At 37.1% G+C, this 26999-nt stretch overlaps 1 long non-coding RNA gene across 1 annotated transcript; it reads left to right on the top strand.

Annotated features, from left to right (window-relative positions):
* The first annotated feature begins 35 nt into the window (after nt 1-35).
* On the top strand, nt 36-26999 carry LOC140778932 (uncharacterized). Its single transcript, XR_012107265.1, has 3 exons — nt 36-2458; nt 26423-26637; nt 26722-26999. It is a non-coding gene; the product is annotated as an uncharacterized lncRNA (long non-coding RNA).

Below are 26999 nucleotides of genomic sequence, written 5' to 3' on the forward strand. Positions count from 1 at the left end.
CGTCAAGCAAAATCAAAGATGGTTAGGTTCAGAACATGTAGGACCAACCTGAAGCGTGAAACCAATTCACCCGGATCCATACCTTTTCTTTGAAGAGAAAATTACTTTACCTCCGCCTAGCTGGGAGAGCTCATCATACCTCCGAAAAGAATGCCTTTTTCTTGCAACCTTATTTAATTCTTGTTACTTCATGAGCTTTCACATGCCACATGATTTTCCCATTAGCTTTTCTCATTCCTCTCTTTATAGCTCCCTTTCTATGTTCTCTTCTACTTAATTTTACGCTTTCCTTCTCATGGTATAAGAGGTTAGGTGGTGCTGATGTTGACAGAAGATAGACAGCACAGATGATTAGATGCACGGAGATCGGTGTATCTCACTCCTCTCCTTTGTGATCTCTATCCTTCTGTCATCACTTTTAAGCCTCTTTGCTTCATACCATGTCTGATTAACATGGAGGTTAACAAGGTTTGCTTCACATCCTTTTACTCAGATAAAATTGATGAAGGGCTCGAAAGCTTAGGATGTCAAGGGCGGAAGCTAGAGCGACAAATGGAGAAAGAAACACTTACGGTTTGCGATCGATCTTTATTGTTGCTTCCGTCGTTTCAGTTGCATGAGCTGTTTGATTATTCTCTCCCTTGGCACTCCTTTTCTCAATATCTTTTATGTGAGAATATGACTGGTTGACCAATGTAACAGTACTTGAGCACAAGTAGGGACTTTACGCTAAACGACATCTTCTTCTATAACAGTATCTGTAGATAAAACATTTTTCTTTACTATCAAATAGTTTTGTGTACATATTGGTAACTACTTCTCAGTGCGACCAAGGCTTGATGTGTTAGAGAAAGTATTTTATCTAACACATCAATCTCTGATGCTGTGTATGGATTAAAGTAACGCTCGCGAAACCAAAAAGTTGTTGTAGTTATATGTCGTTAGAAATGGTTGGTAGTTATACGTCGTTAAGAAGCAACTTTTAATCATTCATGTTCTCTCTTCTTTCATGTTCTTCTCTATAGCTGTTGTACGAGAAAAGTACTGATCATCAAACACTAACATGACGTGCGCTAGAAAGTTACCACCGGATTCAATTTATTTATCTTGGCTCTGGCTTGAAGTAGTGTATCAGAATCAAGATCTTTCTATTCATATATGCAGGAAATATCATAAATAATAGTAGAATATCTCAGGATAAGCACATTTTTTCTGCTTAATTTTATACGGGGGTCTCAATGTTTTTCTCAAAAGATATCTCCACAGTATGGTATATTTTTTACTGCTATAAATTTTTTTACCCCACAGTGTATATATCAATTGCGGATTTATCCAATATCTGATTCACATATTAATAGCTTTGTTTGGATTTTGATTGATAAAATTGTAGTGTTATGACCTTTAGTGACGATTAACTAGATAATGCCAGAAGGTTATCTGGTACATAAAATCATAAAGCAGGTGCTGCATGCAGATCCATGTAAGACATGGGTATCTGCAATATAATCATATTATAGGGATTATTTGCAAAAAGAAAACACCATCCTTTTCCTAAGAAAAAGAAGCTAACTGGAATCTTCTTTTACCTTTAAGTAATTTGAATGGTAAAAGTGTTGGCCAAAATACATGAAGCAAACATGTCAATAAGAGAGGCACCAAAGACATGAGCAGTCACTGGAAGCAGGTGAGCAATCAATGTTTCATGTCTCTTGACATGATAAGTATACCTCCTAAAATTAGTTATCATGTGATATCATGTGGAGAATAGGGGCTAGCACATCAAATCAGAGAAAGTTTTTTCTATTTTTTTAATAGAAAGAGAAATGATTATGTCAAACCAAATGAAAGATGATTAGGTTCCAACCTGAAGGCTGGAACCAACCAGGATGCATACCTTTTCTTTGAAGAGAAAACTACTTTACCTCCACGTAGCTGGGAGAGATCATTGTACCTCCTAAAAGAAAGCCTTTTCTCCTGCAACCTTATTTAATATGGGGGGAGGAATGGAGAAATCTTGTTACTTCTTGAGCTTTCCTCATTCTTCTCTTTATAGCTCCCTTTCTATGCTTTGTTCTAGTTAATTTTATGCTTTCCGTCTCATGGTATAGGAGGTTATGTGGTGATGATGTTGACAGAAGATAGAGAGCACAGATGATGAGATGCATGGCGATCGGTGTATCTTACTCCTTTGTGCTCTCTATCCTTCTGTCATCACTTTTAAGCCTCTTTGCCTCATACCATGTCTGATTAACATGAAGGCTAACAAGGTTTTCTTCACATCCTTTTACCCAGATAAATTTCAGAGGGCTTGAAAGCTTAGGATGTCCACGGCGAAAGGTACGTAGGGCGATTTTTTATGTGAGAACATGACTGCTGGACTAATGAAACAGTACTTGAGCACAAGGAAGAACTTTACTCTAAACGACATCTTCGAACGTAACTGTATCTGTATCTGTAGGTAAGACATTTTTCTCACCTATCAAATTGTCATTGTGTGCATTATCTTTAACTACTTTTCAATGCCACCTAGGCTTGTTCTCTTTCTAAATTTCTTCATTGATTAGCCACGAGTTTGTTTCGAGGATTTTTTTTAAACAATGGCCGTTGATTTCTAAAGTAAGCATTACATGCCACATTGTTAAATTGGACAATTACTTGTATCTATTTTAAACAGTACTGGCTGCGGCCTTCTTTGTTTTCCACGGTTTTGCGCAGACTGAAGGCTGAATTCTTCAACCTGAAGCAATGTTTGCTTCAATTGTTATTCTAAGTTATATGTCCCTTATAGTATGTTCATAAGTTTTAAGGCTGTACACATAATTGAATGTGCTTTTGCTCATGAAACTTTGCCATCTAACATGCAAGTTAAACACTAACAGAGATATCTAATCCATCCAAGTACACTATATTTCATAGTTTTCTAATATATTCTAAAGTTCTTCAATGTATTATTAAGTTATGCAATAACTCATATCAGTTAGAGATATTTAATTATATTTCGAACTTTTTGATATATTTCATAACTTTTTGATATATTTCGAAGTTTTCTAACGTATTAGTAATTAAGTTATGCAGTAGCGCACAATAGAACATTGAGTTTATTTTTTAATTTACTATGAAGTTCATGTATGTCTAATAGACTGTAAGCTAGTATATTTAATGCAGCTAATAAATATATTGCACGATTTTCTCTCTCATTTTTATATGTATTGAGAACAATTTGGGTATAATATATTAAAATAACTAGATATGTAAAGAAAATGCAAAATGGATTTGATGTCTCGAAAAAAAGCACAAATCTTTTGTTTTTCGCAAATTACCAAAGCAGAGGAAAGGGAAGCTAAAATAAAATTAAGGGGCAAGGGAGAAATAGTAGGAGAAAACAAAAGTGAAGAAAGGATTATAAACCTTTTAGTCGAGCATATGGGTAGGATTTGGAACTAGGCTACTTGATCATCCACCAAGGGTAGTAACTTTTTATTTGATACAAATCCAAAGGGTAGCCTTAAATTGGTTTAGGTTAACATAATTAGATTGAATTATAAGCAATTGACTCATCTATCTTTGATTATTAAACTGGTCATATTTGTATTTAAAATCTCAACTCATTTATGATTGGACAATTTGAAAAGAAATAAAACTTACGCAAATACTTATATATACTCGATACTATTTAAAAAAAATAAACTTACATGAATACTTAGTTATGTTTTGATACCTATTGAAATATGTAATTAATGCACTAGGAGATAGGATATATCACACGTTATTGATGATAATATACGGAAAACAAAATGTGAAAAAATTAATCGCAAATACAAAAATTTTTACCTAAAAAAACTTCAAATCGGATAAAAAACTACATATCCAAATTTGGATCGAAACCAATCACTAAAACATATAACAATTAACGAGAAGCTTACAAATTACCTATCGATTCTTCTGATTCAATTTGTGCCGACCTTGCTTGCTAAACCCCACGACACACTACTTCTCACGATAGGTTTATAAACCTTAATGACCTTCAAGGTTGATACTTCCATCTTAGTGATCCTCAGACCCTCAACACGTAGTTCTTCCAAATTTAATATAGATACATTAATATGAGAACGACTCAACACAATTTGTCTAATGTAGAGAAATATACCTTACTTATCATATTCATCTAACACACATATGCATTAACAACCAATAACTTACCATATATCAATTTAGACTATCAAGTCCTCAAACTCAAGCTCTCACCGAGCTCCGCCCATAGGATATATTAACACTATACCGCATGATATGCATCATCTCAAACTACCAAGTTGATGCACTTAGTTAAGATTTATTTAATTAGCTAAATGTAACTCTACGTAATTTTAGGAAAATATTCGTAGAATATTTTATAAATATCCAAATAATATCAAACTAGTTGAATAAGGTTGCTAACCTCCAAATCTACAATTTTAATATTTATGACTTCTCTAGATTTGGAATCTATATGTGACAAAATGAAAGCTTAATCCGAGAGGTAATCGGAGAAGATAAGAAATACTGGTTTAATTGGTTTGTTAGGGTTTCATATTGTTTTAAGACTTGTTGGCTAACCTCTATAAATATGTGAATGGCAGCCAACTTCATTATGGAATTGGATTATTGATTTCTTGCCTCCTATCTTCTCTCTAGACTTCTCTCTCCTCTCTCTTCACCATCTTTCCACTTCTACTGTTGGCAAGGTTTCTCCTAACTTCTAATCTCCCTCGATTGTCGAGCCACCCTTCTTCTTTGAGATCTCGACCACTTCGTTTCCTTCGTCTACTTCTCTTAATCACATCCATAATCCACCCTCATCTTTATACCCATCCGTAACCCTAACATCTTCTCCACCCATCACCACCACCATCACCCACATTATTTCATATTTTTATTCCAGTTTCAGTTCGAATCTGCTAAGGGCGTAATACGAAAGTTGTAAATCAGGAAGTTACAGATCTAATCCAATTTGTTTCATAATTTTCTGACTACCGAAAAATATTTGACGAATATTTTCCCACAATTACACGAACTGTTTTCTGCAATAAATTCAGATCTTAAGGAATTGTTTAGTAGCCAATCTTTTAGTATAAGAACCCATCAATTTGGTATCAAAGCTTAACAATTGGTATCAGAGCCTATCAATTTGGTATCAGAGCTGAAAAACCCCTAGACATACGTATGTATCTAACCTCTAGGCAATGATATTTCTCGTTCGCTTAAGTAAAAGTCGGAAGAAATATTAAAAACGAAAGTAGAGATGAACGCCAAGATTTTAACGTGGAAAACCCAAACGGGAAAAAAACCACGGATCCAAACTCGGATCAAAACCAATCACTATGATAGTAGCAGTTACAAGACTGACTCACAAAACAACCCGTCGATCCAAACGACTTTGTTCCTCTTAGTCTTGATCACTAAAACCCACGATTCACTACTTCTTATGATTGAAGTCCAATCTCAGTAGCCCTCGAGATTGATCTTTCGTCTAGATATCCCTTAAGGCGAAAGATTAAGATTTGTAGATGCGAAGGGCCTTGTTTATTGAAGAACCGATGTAGCCTCCAAAAAGTCTCCTTGAATAATCTTCTTCAACTCCCCTAGGTTAGGGCAACACTATCCTTATATATGATCTCCAAGATAGAGCCAAATCCAAGTCATAATCGTACTCACGAAAATCCAATAAATTGCAAACTTCATAGGTGCGTTCGAACGCGGCCCGAGTGCGTTCGAACGGCCTAACTTAATCTCAGTTGCGTTCGAACGGGCCCAAGTGCGTTCAAACACGACAGCTTGAATTCTTCAGGTTGCATTCGAACGCATTTGTGAACGCTGCTCTCGGTCTGTGTGAACGCAGTACCCGCATTCGAACGCGTTTGTGAACGCGGCTCTCTGTCTGTGTGAACGCAGTGCCCGCGTTCGAACGCGCTTGTGAATGCGGCTCTCTCTCTATGTGAACGTAGTGCCCGCGTTCGAACGCGCTTGTGAACGCGGCTCTCTGTCTGTGTGAATGCAGTGCCCGCGTTCGAACGCGCTTGTGAACGCGGCTCTCTATCTGTGTGAACATAGTGCCCGCGTTCGAACGCGCTTGTGAACGCGGTTCTCTGTCTATGTGAACACAGATTTCGCGTTCAAACGCGTTTGTGAACGCGGTGAGAACACGACGGCTTTTCTCCAATGATCTTGCAATTCTTCACACTAGTGATATTCTAGACTTGTGTAAAGCTCATATATATGAAAAAATACACTTAGAATATTTTGTACAAAATTGCCAACAAATAAAAAACCTAACAATCTCCCCCTTTGGCAATTTGTGACAAAACACCTAGGTTACAAGATATTACAATGACTTCAAACTGAGCAATCAACAAGTCTAGAATATTTTGCACATCAATCCCTGCAAGGAAACATATACCAATCCAAGATCAAGTAAAAATAACTTGAAATAAAAAAAAATCAAAACACAAGTTATCACAAGAGCAAAAATTTAAACAGACAAAGATTAAACACACGTTATCACAATTACTTCAAGTTAAGTTCAAATGCCAACGACACTAAGACAAAGCAAAGTTCAACCATTAAGTAAACTCCACTAAACTCCCCCTATGCCCATACTCCCCCTACACACCTAGACACCTAAACACTGAGACACTCTCCCCCTTTTTGGCACAAATGCCAAAGACTAGGAACTCAGAGGAAACTGATGATGAAGAATCGTCAACACAGAATCAAGTACAGTTCCCTGACGGACTTGCTCAGTACGTAGATCATGCACTGCGGAATGGAGATCCTGCACTTGAGTACTAAGTTGATCGTACCGGTCCGAGTACTATGGTAACTCCCCCTCAGTGGGAGATGAGTCATCGGCAGAGCTATCATCAGAACTGTCGAGATGCGATGACCGACCAGCAGCGGAAGAGGATGGTTTGAGAGGAGACGTCTGGTCGTGAGCTTGACTCCGCTTCAGAGTAATCCGATCCAATGGTTTCTGCGAAGTAAGAGAAGGTTTCGAAGCATCTACTCGCACCCCACTCTGAGTGCACAAATTGGTAAGAAAAATGCCAAAAGGTAATCCCTCACGAGGTGCTTCTTTCTATGCAGCTGAGAGAATCGAATCATAGATCACTGCAGCTAAGTCAATAGAGACTCCCGATAACATGGCATGAAGAAGGAACGCACGATCCAAACTAATGCTGGAATGTTGAGTCTTGGGGGTGACATTGTACAGACAAAAGAGGTGAAGCATGCGAGCCATAGATGTCAGCCTTGCATGCGGCATCATGTTACCTTTCCAACGTTCCCCTTTGATCAGGATTGTACCGACATAGTCATTTATATTAGGGAGTGGAGCAGACGTCGGATACTGAAACTCACCATCAGGCAGACTCAGTTCAGCACGAATAACATCGGAATCCAGGTATATAGATATACCACGAACAGTAGAACGTATACAGTGATCAAAAATCGTGGCATTACTAAAGAATTCTCGAACAACTTCCACATAAGCAGTCCCGCTAATCCGACACACTGATAACCATCCTCGTTCAGTAAAGATCTGTTCAATCCCCAACTCAGAAAAATCAGATATAACCACAGGTCTTTCACAGATAACAGAACGGGTGCCAAAATTATGCTTGTAACGACCCGCAGCCGTTGTTGAAGAAAACTTGGGAGCCGAGGATGGCGAGGAAGGCGGCCTTGGTTTCTTGGTCACCGTCGTTTTCTTAGGCATTCTTGAAAAGAAAACACGTTTCAATATTCAATACATGCCGAAAGCAACCAAAAAAATTAGCAAGAAATCCAAAAAAAATGGTAGAAACCATGAAGCCCCAAAAGGAAAAACATCTTGCACTTGAAAAACGCTAAGATATCACGTTCAATCTCACAAGAACCATCAAGAGTTTAACATTAACGTGATCAAAAGTTGAGAACGCACAAATCACTCAAGATCAAGCATGTTTATTGAAAAAAAAAACTAAGAAAATAATGGATGATCATACCTTGGAAATGTGGGGAGAAACTCAAAATTTTGGTTGAAAGACACTAGATCCGGAGGAGATCTACCCCCAAAAAGGATTTGAAGTGAAAAATTCGATGAAAAACACCAAGATCTTGAAGATTTGAGAAGGGAAAAATGAAGGGTTTTTAGGGTTTGGAGAATGAAAGATGAAACCCTTGGGTTCGGACGCAATATTTAAAGAACCCACGCATGCGTTCGAACGCACCAGTCCGCGCGTTCGAACACGCCGCGTTCGAACTCAAGAATCCTCGTTCGAACTCAAGAATCCTCGTTCGAACGCCCTTTATTTTATTATTTTTTTTTATTTTTTATTTTTTTAACTAAAAACAAGTTAAAAATCTTTTTGAAGATGCACTTCTAGAATTCCAAAATATATTCAAGACATAGAATATGACAATCAAATAAAATAAGTCATACAAGATCAATCAAATCATCAAAAGCATATTATAATCAATTCGAATGCATCACTCAAAATTACATTAATCTTGATTGATCATAACGATATGCATATGCAAGATGAGCATAGATAACATGAACCAATCTTCTTAAACAAACTTTACTATATAAACAATGATGCAACACAGTAGTCAAACCGACTTAGTATAGAAATTTTGCACTTTTTGACTTATTCTCTATAATACAACAGGAATTTTTCCTGTATTTTTTTTTATTGAAACATATATGTGCAATGATGGCTTTCACACATGAGTAGGTAGCACTTTTCTTATAGTACAAATCAAACGATGTGCAAGAAGAAATTCACATATATCATTTTTTTTTAAATTTGCAAATAATGTACTGAGTCAAACTGAACTCGAAACAAGACGGCTTTCACACTAACTCATTGTAGCCCTTTTCATTGATCTTTTATAAAAATATATTTGATAACTAAGCATGAGGTCAAACTGTGCAAATCAAAGTTAATAGAGAGCTATTTAAAAAAAATATTCATGATATCATGCTCACTCAAGAATACACATACATTATGAGGCATTAAAAATTTATTATTATAGAAGTCGAGGGAGTGACAAAATCAAAATTGAAACAATATACTACAAGATGACAAAATTGACTATAATAACTCATAATCAAGAGAAAAATCATATTTTTATGTCAAGAGTATATTATTGAATCTAGGAGTGCATCAATGTTTTTTTTTTATGACAAAAACTCTCGATAAATCTGAAACTAAAACCAAAGAAAATTTCAGAGTAAATGAAAACCTAAAAAAAAATGAAACAAAAGAAACTCGCAAACTAAAAAGAACACAAATCCCAATAAAATCAGTCCAAAGATCAAATCCCTAAAGAAGTATGAAGATACTCAAATCTCTGTAAATCTAAAGGTTTTGTAAACAAGTCACCCAACTGTTTCTCCGTCTCAACATGTTCTAGTGCTATTGTTTTGTCTTCAACTAACTCGCATATAAAATGAACAGGATTTTTTGATATATTTATAGCACTCATGTTGTCACAATAAAGCACCATAGTATCTTGTTCAATGCCATAATCCTTAACCATCTGTTTCATCCATAGTAACTGAGAATAACAACTTCCTGCTGCAATGTACTCGGCCTCCGCAGTAGATAAAGATATCGAGTTTTGTTTCTTACTGTGCCAAGCAACCAGATTGTTTCCAATATAAAAACATCCACCTGAATTACTTTTTCTATCATCACATGAACCTGCCCAATCAGAATCCGTGTATGCCGATATAATAGCACCCGAGTCATAAGTAAACCAGATACCTAAATCAACTGTACCACTGACATATTTTATGATACGTTTCACAGCAAACAAATGTGACTCCTTGGGTTCAGACTGAAACCTAGTACATACACCGACACTAAATGCAATGTCAGGTCTACTAGTCGTTAAGTACAAAAGGCTACCGATCATGCTCCTATACACTGTCTGATCAACACTTTTTCCTGACATGTCCTTACCTAGTTTGGTAGTTATACTCATAGGAGTTCTAGCATGTTTTGCATTTTATAAACCAAATTTAGTCACAAGATCCTTAGCATACTTGGTTTGAGCGATAAAAATCCCTCTCTCCAATTGAGTAATTTGAAGCCCTAAAAAGAACTTCAACTCACCCATCATACTCATCTCAAAATGACTGTGCATGAGATCAGCAAACTCCTTAGCTAATAATTGACTCGTCGCCTCGAAGACAATGTCATCCACATATATTTGTGCCACAACTAAACTCTTGTTTTCACGTCTAATGAATAATGTCTTGTTCACTCCCCCGCATCCACTAAAAAGGTGGTCAACTTCTCATACCAAGCTCTTGGAGCTTGTTTTAGCCCGTAAAGAGCCTTTTTCAATTTAAAAACATGAGAAGGAAATTTTTGATCTTCGAAACCCTTAGGTTGTTCCACATAAACATCTTCATTCAGGATACCATTTAAGAAAGCACTTTTAACATCAATTTGAAACAATTTAAATTTTAAATGACAAGCAATGGCAAGCAGTATATGAATAGACTCTAATCTAGCAACAGGAGCAAATGTCTCATCAAAATCTATACCCTCAACCTGAGTGTATCCCTATGCTACTAGTCTGGCTTTATTTCGAACTATATTGCCATGTTCATCACTTTTATTTTTGTAAATCCATTTTGTTCTAATAACGTTCACATTCTTAGGTCTAGGAACTAAATACCAAACATCATTCCTAGAAAATTGCTCTAATTTCTCATGCATAGCATTTATCCAAGAATTGTCTAACAATGCTTCCTTCATATTTTTAGGTTCAAAAGAAGATGTATAACAAGTAAATGATACATCACTTTGGATTTGTCGTCTTGTCTTAATTGGTCCATTCACGTCTCCGATCACTTGTGACAGTGGATGATTTGATTTCACTCTAGCAGATGGTTCCAATACGTTGCAGTTATTTTTGTTCATTTCAACTTTGTCCTCGTCCTGATTCTCAATTTCCAGATCAAGCTCCTTTCCTATTTCTTCGTAATATGTATCTGCAGAAACAGAAATAGAAGTAGCTTTAGTTAAGTCAGTCGAGGATTCATCTATCATAACATTAGCAGATTCCATAACATTAGAAGTTTCAAGGTTAAATACTCTGTAGGCTCTACTATTATTCGAGTACCCCAAGAAGATGCCTTCGCTACTTCTAGTGTCAAATTTAGTCAAATATTCTCGATCACGCAAGATATAACATTTACTACCAAAAACTCAAAAATATTTAACACTAGGTTTCTTACCTTTCCAGATTTCATAAACCTTTGAGTAACCTTTTTAGCATGAAGCATAACCCTAGCCATTTCCTACACAACTCGATTTTTTCTTTCAACAATCCCGTTCTGTTGTGGAGTTATAGGAGCTAAAAACTCATGTTGAATACCAAGAGAATCGCAAAATATAGAAAAATTTTCATTTTCAAATTCTCTACCATGATCAGAACGAATCCTAACTAGGGTTGTAGATTTTTCATTCTGCAATTTTAAGTACAGTGATTTAAAAACTTCAAAGGTTTCAGACTTCTCACGTAGAAAGGCAACCCAGGTATATCTAGAGTAATTATCGACCATTAAGAATATATAGCGTTTACCTCCAAGACTTTCAGTTTTTGTTGGACCCATCAAGTCCATGTGAACTAATTGTAGCACATAGTCAGTGGTAGCTGTATTTACCTTCTTGTATGAGATACGAATTTGTTTTTCAATTTGACACGAACCACACACTCTTTTTGACATTTCTTTTATCTTAGGTATTCCTCTTACCACTTCATGTTTGGATAGAGTAAATAATTCATTGTGATTCATATGTCCAAGACGTTGATGCCAAAGATCTGCAATGTCGAAAGACGCACTGTTCATTTTATTTTTCGCATTGTCAAGTTGTTCAGAAAGGTCTTTGACACGTTCAAGCTCCAATTTGTACTTCTCCTCAAATTGAATTCTTTCTGATTCAATTTCCTTGAGTCGTTGAAGTAGTCTAAGATTGCTTTTCTTGAGTTTAAACGACTCCAAGTACAAGTCATTATATGCCTTTTGAATTTCAGATTCATCTTCCTCAGCTGGTAGCATATCAAGATCATCTGTACTATCAGTATCATCAACAGAGTCAGTATTAAGCAGAGAAGAGGCAAAGGCTACAAAGTTTTCTTCGTCTTTTTCAGAATCATCATTAGATTCATCTGAATCATCCCAAGTAACTTTCATAGCTTTGCCCTTTCTCTTAAGACGATTAGGGCATTCTTGTGCGATGTGTCCAAAACCAGAACATTCAAAACATTGAACTTTATTCTCAGAATTATTATTTTTATGTTTGACATTGTTGTTGCTACCACCTATATTCGAAGTCACAGTATTTTTCTTTTTCACAAAAGTTTTGTTTTTTTCAAACTTTTCAGTATTAAACTTGTTTGGCTTCCGAAAGAATTTATTGAACTTTTTGACAAACATAGCCAACATCTCAACATCTAAATCACCTTCATCTTCAGACTCCTCTAAATTTTGTTCAACAGTGGATAGAGCTATCCCTTTGGACTTCCTCGGTTTTGAAAGACTGGACTCAAATGTTTATAGATTTCCTACCAATTGTTCAACTTTCATAGAGTCAATGTCCTTACTTTTCTCAATAGCTGTAACTTTCGCCTAAAACCTTTCTGGAAGAGACCTAAGGATCTTACGGACAATTCTATTTTCAGGAATTTTCTCTCCTAGGTTGAAACTGGAGTTGACTATATCACTTAACTTTGCATAGAATTCATCAAATGTTTCATTCTCCTCCATACGTAGGGTTTCAAAATTAGTAGTCAACCTCTGAAGTTTCGAAAGTTTTATAGCCATAGTACCTTCATGAGTTATTTCTAAGATCATCCAGGCTTGTTTTGCTATTTCACAAGTAGATATTCTTCTAAATTCTTCCGAGGAAACATAACTAAAAATTGCATTTATAGCTTTGCTATTCCAGCCAATATTTTCATAATCTGTTTTATCCCATGACTCAGTTGGTTTCTCAACTAACTCATCATTCACCATGTACATTAGTGGACTCCAACTGTTCACAATGGCCATCCATACTCGGTCATCTATAGACTTCAAATAAGCTCTCATCCTAGCTTTCCAATATCCATAATTTGATTCATCTAGAATAGGAGGTCTAATAGATGAGGGTCCATCTCTATGAAAATCCATGCCTATCTGATCTCTCCCAAAGAGTGAGAGAACCTGCTCTGATACCAATTGAAAAACCCCTAGACACACGTATGTATCTAACCTCTAGGCAATGATATTTCTCGTTCGCTTAAGTAAAAGTCGGAAGAAATATTAAAAACGAAAGTAAAGATGAACGCCAAGATTTTAACGTGGAAAACCCAAACGGGAAAAAAACCACGGATCCAAACTCGGATCAAAACCAATCACTATGATAGTAGCAGTTACAAGATTGACTCACAAAACAACCCGTCAATCCAAACGACTTTGTTCCTCTTAGTCTTGATCGCTAGAACTCACGATTCACTGCTTCTTGTGATTGAAGTCCAATCTCAGTAGCCCTCGAGATTGATCTTTCGTCTAGATAGCCCTTAAGACGAAAGATTAAAATTTATAGATACGAAGGGCCTTGTTTATTGAAGAACCAATGTAGCCTCCAAAAAGTCTCCTTGAATAATCTTCTTTAACTCCCCTAGGTTAGGGCAACACTATCCTTATATATGATCTCCAAGATAGAGCCAAATCCAAGTCATAATCGTACTCACGAAAATCCAATAAATTGCAAACTTCATAGGTGCGTTCGAACGCGGCCCGAGTGCGTTCGAACGGCCTAACTTAATCTCAGGTGCGTTCGAACGGGCCCAAGTGCGTTCGAACGCGACAGCTTGAATTCATCAGGTTGCATTCGAACGCGTTTGTGAACGCTGCTCTCGGTCTGTGTGAAAGCAGTACCCGCGTTCGAACGCGTTTGTGAACGTGGCTCTCTATCTGTGTGAACGTAGTGCCCGCGTTCGAACGCGCTTGTGAACGCGGCTCTCTGTCTATGTGAACGCAGTGCCCGCGTTCGAACGCGCTTGTGAATGCGGCTCTCTATCTATGTGAATGCAGTGCCCGCGTTCGAATGCGCTTGTGAACGCGGCTCTCTATCTGTGTGAACATAGTGCCCGCGTTCGAACGCGCTTGTGAACGCGGCTCTCTGTCTGTGTGAACGCAGATTTCGCGTTCGAACACGTTTGTGAACGCAGTGAGAACGCGACGGCTTTTCTCCAATGATCTTGCAATTCTTCACACCAGTGATATTCTAGACTTGTGTAAAGCTAATATACATGAAAAAATACACTTAGAATATTTTGTACAAAATTGCCAATAAATAAAAAACCTAACAAGAGCTTACCAAATTGGTTCTAGAACTTATCTATGTCCTACTACTCTAGAGGAGGCCTTTGAAAAGGTCGTGAAGATGGAACAAAAGCATAGGGCTCTAAGGATGGCAGCGACAAATAATTGGGGCAACCAAGATGAGTAGTTTACACCTAGAACGGTGCATGCATATTCGGGTACTTCCGCACCGAGGACGTTACGGGTAGACGGACTCCTTAGAAAGTATTGTGTGCACATCCTCATCGATTCGGGAGATTGGGTTTGGATGCCGAACCAACCATGGTGAATACGACATCATTGTGAACTTATATCTGTTGGCGCTACGAGGAGCGGACATTGTCCTTGGTGCTTAGTAGTTACAGAGTTTGTGACCCGTCACATTTGATTTCCGGAGCATGTGGATGAAATATAAACAAGGAAACAAAGATGTGCGGCTTGATAGTGTTAGGTCTTCGCCGATTTCTGCGATGCAGCCTATGGTGGGGCTGTCTTGTGCGTATGATTTGGCATATCTTATTTAGTTAGGACCAATAGAAGATAAACCTCAAACGAGTTTAGGTACTATCATTAAATTGTCTAATTTATTAGATAACTTTTCTGGACTGTTTGAGGAGCCACAGGAGTTGCCACTGAGGAGAGCGGCGGACCATCGCATAGAGATTGTACCCGGGGCTATACTAGCAAACGTAAGGCCATATCGGTATCCACATGTGCAAAATGAAGTTATTTCAAAGATGGTAACTGAGATGTTAGAGCAAGGCCTCATTCAACCAAGTTATAGCGCATACTGATCCCCTGTGCTATTAGTGCGGAAAAAGGGCGGAACATGGCATTTTGTGTCGACTGTCGGGCACTAAACACTATTACTGTCAAGGACCGGTATCCCATTCCGGTTATCGAGGAGTTGCTGGACGAGCTTGTAGGGGCAACTATATTTAGTAAGCTTGACTTGAGGGCTGGGTATCATCAAATTAGAGTTCACCCGGCAGATATGCATAAAACTACATTTCGAACCCCGGACGGGCATTACGAGTTCCAGGTGATGCCTTTTGGTCTCACCAATGCTCGAGTTACTTTTCAAGGCCTCATGAATGATATATTCGGCCTCTGTTACGAAGGTATATCTTGGTATTTTTTAACGATATTTTGATGTATAGTAGGACTAAATTGGAGCATTGGCGGCATTTGAAAGATGTGCTGAATTTGTTGAATCAAAACCAATTGAAGATCAAGAAGTCTAAGTGCCTATGGGGAGTACAACAAGTGGAGTATTTAGGCCACATCATTTCAGTGGATGATGTAGTGGCGGATCCATAAAAGGTTGCATACATGACCGCTTGGCCTATTCCTATTACTACTACCAGATTAAGAGAATTTTTGGGGCTAACCGGTTATTATCATCGATTCATCGCCAGATATGACAAGATCGCTGCTCCTCTCACTTCTTTGTTGAAATAGGACTCTGTTAGATTTTTAGTGTTGGCAATTGTGTACAAAATATTATAAGTGCTTTTATACATGTACATGAACATTTATACAAGTCTAGAAAGTATTTGGTTTGAAGAATTACAAGATTAAAGGAAAAAACTTTTCGAGTTCATATCGCATTCACACCGCGTTCACAACGCATTCTCAACACGTTCTCACAGACAGTAACTGGTGTTTTCAAGCACGTTCGAACATGGATGCTGCCGTTCGCACAGACAGAGAGTAGCGTTCACAAATGAGTTCACAAGCGCGTTCGAACGGGAACGCAAGCATTTGCACAGACAAAGAGTAGTGTTCACAAGTGCATTCGAACGCGAGCGCAAGCGTTCGCACAGATAGAGAGTGTTGTTTTTGCGCGCGTTCAAACGCAATCATGGGGCTGTTCGAACGCACCCTGCTATGTTCATAGCATGTTCACACATCTAGAGGAGTGTACTTGGTTGTTCGAATGCAACCTGTGAAAATCAAGCCACTGCGTTCGAACGCACTTGGGCCTGTTCGAACGCACCCAGGCCGCGTTCGAACGCATCTACGAAGTTTGCAATTTTTGGACTTTCGTGAGTTTGGATAAGACTTAAATTTGGCTCTATCTTGGAAATCTTATATAAGTATTATGATTCCCTAACTCTTGAGTAGTTGGTGAAGCAATTTGAAGGAGAATTCTTAAGGCTACATCGCTTCTTCAACGAACAAGGTTCGACTCTTCTATAAGGTTTAAAACTTTCATCTTAAGGGCTATCTAGATGAAAAATTAATCTCGAGGGCTACTAAGGTTGGATATTAATCACGAAAAACGGTGAATCGTGGGTTCTAGCGAGCAAGACTGAGAAGAACAAAGTCGTGAGGATCGATGGATTGTTTTGTGAGTTAGTCTTGTAACTGCCATTATTCTAGTGATTGGTTTTGATCCGAGTTTGGATCCATGGTTTTTTCCCGTTTGGGTTTTTTCACATTAAAATCTTGGTGTTCATCTCTGCTTTTGCTTTTTAATATTTCTTCCAATTTTTACTTAAGCAAAGGAGTGATATCATTGCCTAGGGTTTAGATGCATACTATGTCTGGGTGTTCTTTTAATTGGTATCAGAGCAGGTTCTCTCACCCTTAGAGAGAGATTAGATAGGTATAGATTTTCATAGAGATGGACAATCGTCTATTAGACCTCCTATTCTAGATGAATCAAATTATGGATATTGGAAAGCTAGAATGAGAGCTTACTTGAAGTCTATAGATGAGCGAGTATGGATTGTCGTTGTGAACGGTTGGAGTGCACCAATGTACATAGTGAATGATAAGCTTGTTGAGAAACTGATTGAGTCGTGGGATAGGACAGATTATGAAAAAGTTGACTGGAATAGCAAGGCAATAAATGCAATTTTTAGTTGTGTTTCCTTGGAAAAATTTAGAAGAATTTCTACTTGTGAAATAGCAAAAAAAGCTTGGACGATCTTAGAAACTACTCATGAAGGAACTATGGCTGTAAAACTTTTGAAACTTCAAAGGTTGACTACTAGTTTTGAAACTCTACGTATGGATGAAAATGAGACATTTTATGAGTTTTATGCCAAGATGAGTGATATAGTCAATTCCAATTTCAACCTAGGAGAGAAAATTTCTGAAAATAGAATTGTTCGTAAGATCCTTAGGTCTCTCCCAGAAAGGTTTCAGGCCAAAGTTACAGCTATTGAGGAAAGTAAGGACATCGATTCTATGAAGGTTGAACAATTGGTATGAAATCTACAAACGTTTGAGTCCAGTCTTTCAAAACCGAGGAAGTCCAAACGGATAGCCCTATCTACTGTTGAACAAAATTTAGAGGAGTCTGATGATGAAGGTGATTTAGATGTTGGCCATGTTTGTGAAAAAGTTCAATAAATTTTTTCGGAAGCCAAACAAGTTGAATGCTGAAAAACTTGAGAAAAACAAAGCTTTTGTGAAAAAGAAGAATGCTATATGAGTTTGAATACTAGGGTGAGCAACAATAATGTGAAATAGAAAAATAAGAATTCTAATAATAAAGTTTGATGTTTTAAATTTTCTAGTTTTGGACACATCGCACAAGAATGCCCTAATCGTCTTAAGAAGATGGGTAAAGCTGTGAAAGTCACTTGGGATGACTTAGATGAATCCGATGATGATTTTGAGAAAGACGAAGAAAACTTTATAGCTTTCGTCTTCTCTCTTTTTAATACTGACTCTGTTGTTGATTCTGATAGTACAGATGATCAGAATGTGTTACCAATTGAGGAAGATGAATTTGAAATACAAAAGACATATAATGACTTGTACCTAGAGTCGTTTAAACTCAAGAAAAGTAATCTTAGACTACTTTAACAACTCAAGGTAATCAAACCAAAAAGAAATCAATTTGAGGAGAAGTACAAATTAGAATTTGAACGTGTCAAAAACCTTACTCAACAACTTGACAATGCAAAAGATAAGATGAAGGCTGATGAAATTGAACTAGAGCGATTGCAGAAGGAAGTAATATTTCTTAAAGGGAAGAACAAACTTGACGATATTTTAAATGCTCAAATTTCTGGAAAAGACAGGTATGGTATTGGATACACTGGTAATTCAAATAATAATAAAACTGTCTTTGTTTCTACAAGTATACAAAAGAAAGAAAACCTAAGGTCATCAACCATATTTACAAAGCAATCCTAGATGAATGTCTCTAAACTGAAGTCGAATCAACAAACTGGTAAATCTTCAACGGTGCCAAAGATAAACTTTAGACACACTCCTCAACAAAAGGTGTGTAAAAAAGGGTTTATTCCGACATGCTTTTATTGCGGCATTCTAGGGCATATTCGACCTCATTGCAAATTTTTACAAAAACCTAAGAGTGTCTTTATTTATGGGGTGAAAGCAAAGGCCATATGGGTCAAGAAAAGTGATTTAAAATGTTATGTTATGCATACAGCTTTGAAAGCTTTAAATTTTGACTTGTGGTATTTAGATAGTGGCTGTTCAAGACATATGTCGAGCAATAAATTCTTATTTTCTAATCTCAAAGAATATGAAGGGGGAGTTATGACATTTGGAGATAGTAATTCATTCAAGATAATAGGTAAGGGAAAGATAAGTACTCCAGGTGTTCGTATTCTTGAAAATGTTCTTTATGTTAAGGGCTTGAAAGCAAATTTATTAAGCATCAGTCAATTTTGTAATAAAGATTATGAGATAAAATTCTCCAAAAATGATTGTACTATTCTAGATCATGATGGTAATGTTATATGTTTTGGATCTAGAACATCTGATAATTATTATGTTGTTGGAACTTCACATAAACTGAAATATAGTAATGCTTCTTTTGATATTGCAGATCTTTGGCATCAATGTCTTAGACATGTGAATCACAAGAAATTATTTAATCTGTCCAAACAAGAAGTGGTAAGAAGAATACCTAAGATGAAGGAAATGTCAAAAAGAGTGTGCGATTCGTGTCAAATTAGAAAATAAATTAGGATCTCACACAAGAAAGTAAATGTAGCTACCACTGACTGTGTGTTATAATTAGTTCATATGGACTTAATGGGTCCAACAAAAACCAAAAGTCTTGGAGGTAAACGGTATATATTCTTAATGGTTGATGATTACTCCAGATATACCTGGGTTGTCTTTTTACATGAGAAGTCTAAAATCTTTGAAGTTTTTAAATCACTATGCTTGAAACTGCAGAATGAAAAATCTACTACCCTAGCTAGGATTCGTTCTGATCATGATAGAGAATTTGAAAATAATTTTTTTTTCATATTTTGTGATTTTCTTGGTATTTAGCATGAATTTTCAACTCCTATAACTCCACAACAGAATAGGATTGTGAAAAGAAAAACCATATTGTGTAGGAAATGGCTAGGGTTATGCTTCACGCTAAAAAAGTTCCTCAAAGGTTTTGGGCCGAGGCAGTTAATACGACGGTATATGTGATAAATCGTGTTTATCTAATACCAAGTAACAAAGATGACTACATATGAAATCTGGAAAGGTAAGAAACCTAATGTTAAATATTTTTGAGTATTTAGTAGCAAATGCTATATCTTGCGTGATCGAGAACATTTGACTAAATTCGACACTAGGAGTTGTGAGGGCATCTTCTTAGGGTATTCTAATAATAGCAGAGCCTACAGAGTATTCAATCTTGACACTTCTACTGTTATGGAATCTACTAATGCTAATGTTATTATAGATGAATCTACTGTTGACAAAACTAAAGCTACTCCTATTTTTGTTCCTATAGGTACACATGGCGAAGACATTGAAAAGGAGCTTGATCTAGCAATTGAGAAATAGGACGAGGACAAGATTGAAATGAACAAAGATGACTACAACGTACTAGAACTATCAGTCAGAGTGAAACTAAATCATCTACTGTCACAAGTGATTGGAGATGTGAATGAACCAATGAAGACAAAATGATAAATCCAAAGTGAGATATCATTTATGTGTTATACATCTTCTTTTGAACCTAATGTGAAGGAAGCATTGTTAGATGATTCTTGGGTCAATGCTATGCATGAGGAACTAGATCAATTTTCTAGGAATGATGTTTGATATTTAGTTCTTAGACCTAAGAATCTGAACGTAATTGGAACAAAATGGATATATAAGAATAAAAGTGATGAACATGGCAACATAGTTCAAAATAAAGCTAGACTAGTAGCACATGGATACACTCAGGTTGAGGGTATAGATTTTGATGAGACATTTATAATTTGTTGCTAGATTAGAGTCTACTCGTATATTGCTTACCATTGCTTGTCATTTAAAATTTAAATTGTTTCAAATGGATGTTAAAAGTGTTTTCTTGAATGATATCCTAAATGAAGATGTTTATGGAACAATCTAAGGGTTTCGAAGATCATAAATTTCCTTCTCATATTTTTAAATTGAAAAAAGACTCTCTACGGGCTAAAACAAGCTCCAAGAGAAGTTGATCACGTTTTTAGTGGATGCGGGGTTCACTCGAGGGGGAGTGGACAAGATATTGTTCATTAGATGTGAGAACAAAAGTTTAGTTGTGGCACAAATATATGTAGATGATATTGTCTTTGAAGCAACGAGTCAATCTTTAAGCTAAAGAGTTTGAAGATCTCATGCACAGTCATTTTGAGATAAGCATGATGGGTGAGTTGAAGTTCTTTTTGGGAATTCAAATTACTCAATTGGAGAGAGGGATTTTTATCGCTCAAACCAAGTATGCTAAAGATCTTATGATTAAATTCGGGTTAGAAAACGCAAAACATGCTAGAACTCCTATGAATACAACTACCAAACTAGAAAAGGACATTTCGAGAAAAAGTGTTGATCAGACACTATATAGGAGCATGATTAGTAGTCTTTTGTACTTAACTGCTAGTAGACCAGACATTACGTTTAGCGTTGGTGTGTGTGCTAGGTTTCAGTCTGAACCTAAGGAGACACATTTGTTTGCCGTGAAACGTATTATAAAATATGTCAGTGGCATAGTTGATTTAGGTATCTGGTTTACTTATGACTCGAGTGCTATCATATCGGGATACATAGATTTTGATTGGGCAGGTTCATGTGATGACAGAAAAAGTACCTCAGGTGGATGTTTCTATGTTGGAAACAATCTAGTTGCTTAGCATAGTAAGAAACAAAACTTGATATCTTTATCTACTACAGAGGCCGAGTACATTACAGCGGGCAATTGTTGTTTTTAGTTATTGTGGATGAAACAGATGGTCAAGGATTATGACATTGAACAAGATATTATGGTGCTTTATTGTGACAATATGAATGCTATTAATATATCGAAAAATTCTGTTCAACACTCGCGTACAAAACACATTGATATCCAACATTATTTTATACGGAAGTTAGTTGAAGACAAAGTAATAGCACTAGAACATATTGAGACGGAGAAACAGTTGGGAGATTTGTTTACAAAACCTTTAGATATACAGAGATTTGAGTATCTTCATACTTCTTTAGAGATTTGTGCTTTGGACTGATTTGTTTAGGGATTTGTGTTTTGGTTTGCGTGTTTTTATTTCTTTTCATATTTTTTAGGTTTTTCTTTTACTCTAAATTTTTTTTTTGGTTTTAGTTCTAGTTTTGTCAAGAGTTTCTTTTTAGTATTTGGTTATTTATAGTGAAACAAGTTGGGGCACTTCTAGATTCAAAAATATATTCTTGACATCTAAATATAATTTTTTTTCTTGATTATGAGTTATTATAGTCAATTTTGTTATCTTGTAGTATATTGTATCATTTCTGATTTATTCACTCTCTTGACTTCTATAATAATTAAATTAAATTTAATGCACTCATAATGTGTATATATTCTTGAGTGAGCATAACATCATGAAATATTTTCTTAAATAGCTTACTATTGACTTTGATTTGCACAATTTGACCTCATGCTTAGTCATCAGTAATGTGTTTATAAAAGATCAATGAAAATGGCTACAATGAATTAGTGTGAAAGCCATCTTGCACCTATATGACTTCAGTAAAAAAATAACAGGAAAAATTCCTGTCATGTTATGGAGAATAAGTCGGAAAGTGCAAAAATATATACTAAGTTGGTTTGACTACTGTGTTGGATCATTGTTTAAATAGAAAGTTTGTTTAAGAAGATTTTTTTATGTTATTTATGCTCAACTTGCATATACATATTATTATAATCAATCAAGATTAATTTATAATTTGAGTGATGCATTAGAGTTGATCATAATATGCTCTTGATGATTTGATTGACCTGTGTATGACTTATTTCATTTGATTGTCATATTCTATGTCTTGAATCTATTTTGAATTTTTAGATGTGAATCTCCAAAAATATTTTTTAGTCTTTTTTACTGATTTAAAAAAAAATGGCATTTGAACGCAAGCTTCTTGAGTTCGAACGCGGTGACTAGCGCATTCGAACGCATAGACTGATGCGTTCGAACGTACTTGGGGGTTCTTTAAATATTGCGTTCGAACCCAAGGGTTTCATCTTCCTCCTTCCAAACCCTAGAAACCCTTTATTTCCTCTCTCCCAAATCTTCAAAATCTTCACGTTTTTCACCAAAATTTTTACTTCAAATTCTTTTAAAGGCTATTTCTCCTCCAGATCTAGAGTTTTTCAGCCGAATCTTCAAGATTTTCATCACTTTTTGTGAGGTATGATCGTGCATACAATTCTTATTTTTTTTATTAAAATTAGCCTCTTGATCTTGGTTGATTTCGTGCGTTTTCGAGTTTTGATCACGATAGAATTTATATCTTGATGTTTCTTGAGTGATTGAACGTAACAACTTTACTTTTTCTAGTGGAAGATGGATTTCACTTAGGGCTTTCATGGTTTCTAGGATTTTTTTGGCTTTATTGCTATTTTTTGTATGCTTTGGGCATGTGGTGAATCTTGTGATTTATTTTTCTCTCTAGAATGCCTAAAAAAGTTACAGTTTCCAAGAAGCCAAGGCCGCCTTCCTCACCATATTCGGCTCCTAAGTTCACTTCATCAATTGCTGTAGGGAGATACAAACACAATATTGGAACTCATCCGATAATCTATGAAGGGTCGATTGTTATTTCTAATTTTGCCGCTTTAGGGATAGAAAAGATGTTCACTAAACGAGGATGGCTGTCAGTGTGTCAGATGGACGGGACAGCGTATGTGGAGGTTGTCCGAGAGTTTTTCAATAATGCCACTCTTTTGGAACGATGTATACAGTCCACCATCCGAGGGGTGTCCGTATACTTGGACTCTGAAATCATCCGTGCTGAATTCCAACTTCCTGATGGCGAGTTCGAGTATCCATCTTCTGATCCTTTTCCTGCTCTTCAAGATTATGCTAGTGATGTATTAATACAAGGGGAAGAGTGGATAGGTAACATGATGCCACATGCGAAACTGACATTGGTGGCTCGCATGTTACATCTCATCTGTCTCTACAATATCACTCTGAAGACTCAGCATTCCAGTATCAGTCATGACAGAGCCTTCCTCCTTCATGCGATGCTGTCAGGGGTTTATATTGATTTGGTTGCTATAATATATGATTCTATTTTAACTACACAAAAAGAAGCTCCTCGTGAAGGTTTGTCATTTGGTATTTTCATCACCAAACTGTGCATGCAAAGTAGTGTGAGAGTGGACACCACAGAAGCTTCAATTACTGCATAGAAACTATTGGATCAGATCACAATTAAGAGGAGTCAAGCTCATGATCCACCGTCTCCTTACAAGCCGACCTCCTCTTCCGTCGCTGAACGTCGATCACAGCGAGACAGCTCTGATGACAACTCTGACGATGACTCATATCACCTTGAGGGAGATTTTTCGTATCTCACTGAACGGTTTGATTAGCTTAGCACTCAGGTGCAAGACTTATAGTTGGCTGTGAATGACTTACGGGCTGAGCAAGCTCGTCAGGGGACAATGCTCGACTCAGTGTTATCGATCCTCCATTGTCAGTTTCCTCCTAGATCTTAGTATTTGATAATTTGTGTCAAAAGGGGGGAGAGTTAGTTTAGATGTGATCGTGTATTTAGGGAGAGTAAGGAGTGAGTTTAGGAGTTTAGGGGGAGTTCATTGAATGTTAATTTGCTTTGTGACTTGACTTGCATTATTGTGTTTGCTTGATAACTTGACTTGCATTATTGTGGTTGAATTGGTGACTTGACATGCATTATTATGTTTGAATTGTTTAGTAACTTTTATTATTGTTTAGTGAATGTATGATCTTACACTTCAAGTTATTTTCACTTGATCTTGGATTGGTACGTTTTTTATTTGCAGGGATTGAAGTGCTAAAACTTATAAACTTGTTGAATGCTCATTTAGGGTTCTTTGTAATTATTAGAAACTAGATATTTTGTCACAAATTACCAAAGGGGGAGATTGTTAGGTTTTAGTGTTGGCAATTGTGTACAAAATATTCTAAGTGTTTTTATACATGTACATAAGCATTTATACAAGTCTAGAAAGTATTTGGTTTGAAGAATTGCAAGATCAAAGGAGAAAAGTTTTCGAGTTCATATTGCGTTCACACCGCGTTCACAGCACATTCGCATAGACAGTAATTGATGTTTTCAAGCGCATTCGAACGCGGACACTGGTATTCCTACAGATTGAGAGTAGCGTTTACAAGCGCGTTCGAACGCAAGCGCAGGCATTCGCACAGACAGAGAGTAGTGTTCACAAGCGCGTTCGAACAGGAGCGTATGCGTTCGCACAGACAGAGAGTAACGTTCACAAGCGCATTCGAACGCGAGCACAGGCATTCACACAGATAGAGAGTGCTGTTTCTACGCACGTTCGAACACAGTCATGGGGCCGTTCAAACACACACTGCTACGTTCATAGCGTGTTCATACATCCAGAGGAGTGTGCTTGCCCATTCAAACGCAACCTGTGAAAATCAAGCCGCCACGTTCGAACACATTTGAGATCAAGTTAGGTCGTTCGAACGCATCCGGGCTGCATTCAAACACACCTACGAAGTTTGCAATTTTTGGACTTTCGTGAGTTTGGATAAGACTTGGATTTGGCTCTATCTTGGAGATCTTATATAAGTATTGTGATGCTCTAACTCTAGGGTAGTTGGTGAAGCAATTTGAAGGAGAATTCTTGAGGCTATATCGTTTCTTCGACGAACAAGGTCCGACTCTTCTACAAGATTTAAAACTTTCATCTGAAGGGCTATCTAGATGAAAGATCAATCTCGAGGGCTACTAAGGTTAGATATCAATCACGAGAAGCAGTGAATCGTGGGTTCTAGCGAGCAAGACTAAGAAGAACAAAGTCATGAGGATCGACAGGTTGTTTTGTGAGTTAGTCTTGTAACTGCCATTATTCTAGTGATTAGTTTTGATCCGAGTTTGGATCCGTGGATTTTTCTCGTTTGGGTTTTTCCACGTTAATTTTGGCGTTCATCTCTGCTTTTGCTTTTTAATATTTCTTCCGATTTTTACTTAAGCAAAGGAGTGATATCATTGCCTAGGGTTTAGATACATACTGTGTCTGGGTGTTTTTTCAAACTCTTGTAGATGGACGGATGAAGCTACAACAGCTTTTGAAAAATTAAAAACAGCCATGACGATAGCACCTGTATTAGCGCTATCGGACTTTACCAAAGAATTCATTGTGGAATGTGATGTGTCGGGTGTTGGCATAGGAGCTGTACTAATACAAGAAGGACGTCCCATTACATATCTTAGTGAGGCTTTATCTCAAAAATCTCAGCAATTATTGACTTATGAGAGAGATATTAGAAATTCTACATACGGTGACAAAGTGGAGGCCTTATTTGATCGGTAGACGATTCATTATCCGAACGGATTAAAGAAGCCTTCCATACTTTATGAAACAGCGTATACACACTCCGGCACAGCAAATATGAGTCACAAAATTGCTGGGGTATGATTATGAAATCCAATACAAAAAGGGAATGGAAAATAGAATGACGGATGCACTATCGCGCCAACCCGATACGGCCGAGCTTGCAGCCTATTCATTTTCCTACCTTTCCTTTCCTTGACAAGCTGAGGTATGCATGTATATCTGACCCTGATATTTTGAGATTGTTGCAGGAGGTGATGGATGATCCGCAGCGCCATCCAGAGTTGGAGAATCGAGGCGGGGTTTGCTGCTGGACTACGGATGCATTTAGGTGCCCGCAAATAAGGGATTGCGACAGAAATTGTTGGAGCACTTCCACCAAACTCCAGAGGCTAGTCATGAGTGTGTCTTGAGGACTTATAGGATGATATCTCAAAGTTGCATGTGGCTAGAATTGAGGCGAGATGTAAGGGTGCAACTATATCGACAGGTGACATTGCGTCTGATGTGTAATCAATAGTTAGCACATCGTTACTTTGGTCTGTTTCAGGTGTCGGAGCGTATTGGTCCGATTGCATATCTTTTGGAGCTGCCAGAAGGGTCAAGAGTGCATCTTGTCTTCCATATTTCATTGCTGAGTGAACGTATTAGAGATCATGAGATCGTTGAATCAATTCTACCAGAGCCATTGGAGGAGATAGAGATCGTAGAGCCAGTTTGTGTACTTGCTAGGCACCGACGATGACATTGTACCAGATTAGAGATGGAGATTCTAATTAAGTGGCTTGGTAATCCATCTGGTGAGGCGACATGGGAGTTGGAGACTGA

This window comes from Typha angustifolia, chromosome 15, assembly GCF_048772165.1.
Source record: "Typha angustifolia cultivar Huaian chromosome 15, ASM4877216v1, whole genome shotgun sequence".
NCBI classification, from domain to species: Eukaryota; Viridiplantae; Streptophyta; class Magnoliopsida; order Poales; family Typhaceae; genus Typha; species Typha angustifolia.